This window comes from Notolepis coatsorum (genome assembly GCF_963971535.1).
Source record: "Notolepis coatsorum genome assembly, chromosome: 11".
Classification (NCBI taxonomy): Eukaryota; Metazoa; Chordata; class Actinopteri; order Aulopiformes; family Paralepididae; genus Notolepis; species Notolepis coatsorum.
This window is the reverse complement of record NC_140175.1, coordinates 42698456-42703443: the sequence shown is the minus strand read 5'-3', so window position 1 is coordinate 42703443 and position 4988 is coordinate 42698456.

Genomic DNA, 4988 nt, shown 5'->3' with positions numbered 1-4988 from the left:
CTCCATATCAATCACCTTGGTATTTCCTCCATGATGTACAACTATGTCATCTTGGAATGTTGTATTGCCAGCCACCATTACTTCAGTTCCAGTTTCTTCCAGACCCATATTTCCCTCTGGGATCATATCCATGGGATGTTCAGCCATCAGTAAGGCAAGTTCAGACTGATTTGTACTCTGCTGATCTGACTCTGAGTTTACCGTTGGACTGACTGTCTGGATCTTTTCATGAGTCACTTTATTATTTCCCAAATGTTCACCACTGCCACAGGGCAGCTGCTGAGAGATACTATCAGTATGTACCTGTGCCATAATGACACTCAAAGATTGTTCACAGAACGTTCTTCCATCCCGACTGGTGACATTTTGAACCGTCTCCTGTATTTGGATCTTGGCTGTGTCATGGTGTTCAGAGTGTAGTGAATCCTCAGATTCTCCTGGAAAGCGGGTGCAAAGCTTTTGATCTCCATGAAGCTGGTCAAAGTTGCAATCCTGCTTTTCCAGCCTTGATTTCATCACATCTTTTGAAAGGTGCCCGTGTCTTCCTGTGAAATGTAATGTGACGGGGCATTGATCCCTCTGGTTGGTATCCTGTGTGTCTTTCAGTTCACTATTTTCTGAATTCTGCTCCAGCGGTGAAGATGGATTTCCTTGGACTCTGAGACAGTTATGAAACAGTGTCTCATGGTGAGAGACCTTTGGCGACACATTTGAGTTCTGATGACAATGAATATCATTGTGAGAACTGAACACACTGGCCTGCATGTTCAAACAACTGACTTCAACTGGACTCTGAATTGTGTCCCTTTGCGCCTCATCTCTGGTGGAAATATGTTCAGACCCTGCTTTACAAGATACAGCGGGGTCCACCGTTGTGCTTTCGTTTCGAACAAGCTCACCTTTTTTATACTTTTGAAAGTAGATGTCATAGAAATTGATTCTCTCAGATAACATGCATTTCTGATCAGATGAAAAATTCTGTAGAGACTGTATCTTTTCCTTCCTCTTCTGTTTTGACAGACGTAAATAGGCCGCATATTTTCGAAATTTCATTTTGAGCATCTGGTACGGCGGCTGTTTCTTTAGCACACGTTTTAAAGCAGTACCATATGCAGTGTTTGCTAAAGGGTCACTTTGTTTGTCTTTAGTCTTCCCTCCGACCATGTTCTCCTCATTTGACCCACCAGTGACAGTCTTTAGCTCTGGTTTCTCCACTGACTCATGCCTAGAGGTATTTGAATCCTTCTGATTCCCCTCTGAATCAAATGAGGTATTGCTCGATGAGTGCCTATGTATTCTAGGATCTTTGATCACACGGGAGCAGTAAACTACCGAAGACACTTTCTCCGTAATGCCTGTCATGGGTAAGGCGGTCATTGGCTGTTGTTGGTTGTTCTCCTTCACTGACAAAAGGTTTGGAATGTTGCGAAAATGCCTGCTTGACTGCTGTGTATTTAGGTCCTTTTGAGTTGCCCCACTCATTTGAGGAATATGTGGGTGAACAGGTCCTGCATTGTTACACCCCTCAATAAATGGTTTTGAACCACCGCGTGTCAATGGAATGTTGAAGGGAGGAATCTGCCTTGGGATCCTTGAATCAGATGGCGCTTGAACCTGATAAACCTCATTCTGATTGGACTGGTTTGGTTCCTTTTCGGAGGCTGATGTGCCACAGTGAGTGATTGTTTGTTCACTTCTCTGGAATGTGGGGGTTTCAGATGCATGTCCAGGTGTGGGAATGTCTTGTGTTCCAACATGTTTTGCATTCTGACCCCATCCATGTCTTTCCGCCATTGTGCATGTTTTTGTGGAGTCTGAGAAGGATAAAGAAAGGTGTATTAGAAAGGGTTTAATGTAATCACTGGGACATTTTCTTTCAGATCGGTGGCTTCATGGAAAGCCAGCTGACTTATGTAGGCATGGCTGCAAATTATTTTATATTATGTAATATTATGGGGGGGGGGGGCATCTTTTCTTTTCCATTTGTTATTCTAAAAATGACTTAGTATAGTAGTTTGTGTCCATTTAACAAACAGGTACCAATGGGCACAAACTAAGCAGCTAGCTTGCTGCTAGCCCACACATTGGTCTCAACGAGAAAACAAACTTTGTGTGTGTGTGTGTGTGTGTGAAACATTATTTATATACATTATGATAAGTGCTCGGTCATGCTTGTGCGCGGGACGCACACACGTCGCTGCACTTTGCGAGCGTCTACCGGCTCGGGGCTGCATTTTTCGCTGATCATGTAATATACTGTTCGAAACTTGAATTTGCCACCTTTCGAACGCCACCTCATTTAACCAATTTGCATGTTCTTGGTATCTAGGGACATCTATGGACCTCAGTGAATGTATTCCCAGTGTCAGAAATATTGTGTCTATTACTAGGCTTGCTTAAATTGTGATGAAAGAACGGAGAATATGAATTATGATTTTTCTTTGCATCTTTGACAGTGAATAACACCATGCTAAAAATTACCAGACATGAAAAACTGCCACTGAGCTCGTTCAGTACCTTCTTGAGATCACGTGTACAAAAGAATCTTTAATTAATTAAATTAATAAAGGGAAGATGATTAAACAGAAGGTTTTGTAGATACAGTACTGAATTCTCCCATCCGGACCAATGCAATTTGAAATATTATTATAGAATATAGAATAGCAGGCTTATAGCCAATTCGCACATTTATGGATTGTGCCAAATCTTATCTTTCAAATGCCCGAGTTCAATTTGGATTTAGTATCACCAGGCGTGCATAAGAACAGATAATGAAATCTACTGTATGTACAGTAGGTTTCTTATTCTTGCCAGAGTGCCGCCATTTTTAAACTGATTTCAAATCTGATTGTTGCTAAATGCTCAAAATAGGGGAGACAAACTAACTGCGCTCCAATATATGCCTATAACGTTCAGTTTTGTGGTATATTATCCAGAGTAATAAGAGATATTAGAAAAATTAATACAGAATTTGGTAACACTTTATAATAACACTCAGTTATAAGACATATATAAGGTATTTGTAGATAATGAACTAATCATGAACAAACCATTTATATACATTCGTAAATGATTATTAAATAATTGATAACTATATTTGTATAACATTTACAAATTAGTTATACATTATTTATAACTCATTATCAACATTGTTTGTACTTGATTTGTTCATCATTAAATAATGTTGTTTAATGTGTAGTAACACATTTGTAGATGCTGGAAAAATGGATATGAAAAAACAACTATACCTCCATTTATTTGTTCATGTTCAACAAATGATTTGTAAAACATTCTTAAAATATCTATAAATCATTTGCAGATGTGATTGTGTGCCCTAATCTAAAGTGAAGATTTTTGAAGATTATTTGTTTGTTTATTTGTAGACGTTTATGAATACACACAAAGCAATTACCAGACTTGTCTTTTCATGTTTAACAAATTATTTGTTAAGAAGTGTATGTAGCTTCCATTCAAACAGACAAGAACAAACGTGAAGTCAAGTCTCACTCACGTGATACTTTCTCTACATACCCTGGCAATACCTGGCCAGGGTACTCCTGGGTCCTAGTGTCCCAGTTTACACTATATATTATGTGTGCACATGTATTGTATAATAAATTGCATTTATCTATAGTCCTAATTCTGTCACTGTTTGATGTCACAAAGAAGGGTGGATCCGAAAGCTGTCAAAAATGTTTACGTGATGAAAAAGTCAACAAATAATTAACTGTATTAGACATTTGTTAATGATGATAGTCTTCACTTTAGATTAGGGCACACAATAACATCTGCAAATAATTCATAGATGTTTTATGAATGTCTTAACAAATAATTTGTTAAACATGAAAAGACAAGTCTGGTAATTGCTTTGTGTGTATTCAGCAAAGTCCACAAATAAACAAACTATTGGACATTTGTTAATGATGAATAGTCTTCACATTAGATTAGGCCACACAATAACATCTGCAAATGATTTATAGATATTTTAAGATTGTTTTACAAATCATTTGTTGAACATGAACAAATAAATGGAGGTACAGTATAGTAGTTTTTTCATATCCATTTTTCAAAGCATCTACAAATGTGTTACTACACATTAAACAACATTATTTAATGATGAACAAATCAAGTACAAACAATGTTGATAATGAGTTATAAATAATGTAGAACTAATTTGTAAATGTTATACAAATATAGTTATAAATGATTTAATAATAATAATTTACGAATGTAATAAATGGTTTGTTCATGATTAGTTCATTATCTACAAATACCTTATAAAGGTCTTATAACTGAGTGTTATTATAAAGTGTTACCCAGATTTTTTTTTACTAGAGGCCTCTGCAGTGTATTTAAAAAAAAATCCAACGCTCATTGAAAGCTCTGGATGTCCTCTTCAAAATGGCATCAAAATTACTACAATTAGGTGGCTGAGTGGCGCAGTGGGCAAGGCACTCGCCACTAACGCAGGATATACTGGTATCGAGCCCAGCTCTTAGCGTTGCTACCGGCTTGGCCGGTCGTCATACTAACACAATTGGCAGTGTTAGAGGGTGGGAAAGCCAGTGGGTGGGGATTGGACGTTGTGGACAGCGACTCCTACAGGTCGGTTGGATGACGCCTACAGCAGAAACAGGAAGTATCGGGGGCAGCTCCTCGCCACTGAGTGTTCGAGCTGTCTGGTGAAAAGATGCGACAGGCTGCCTCCTCGTGTACCAGAGGGGACACGTGATGCAAGGCTTCTATCCTCACTACAGCCAACCAGTGGGAGGCATAGTCTAGCAACGTTCAAGACAGGGGAGGGAAGAATTGGAATTACAAAATTGGGATGGGAGAAATATATAAAAATACGGAGAAAAAGTGGATAAAAAAAAAATTACTACAATTATCGATGGTCACTTTTTCAAAATGGCAGACTTTCGCGATCACAACAACAGAAAAACTAAAACTAAAATCGAACTAATAACACTTTAACCTATTGGTAAACT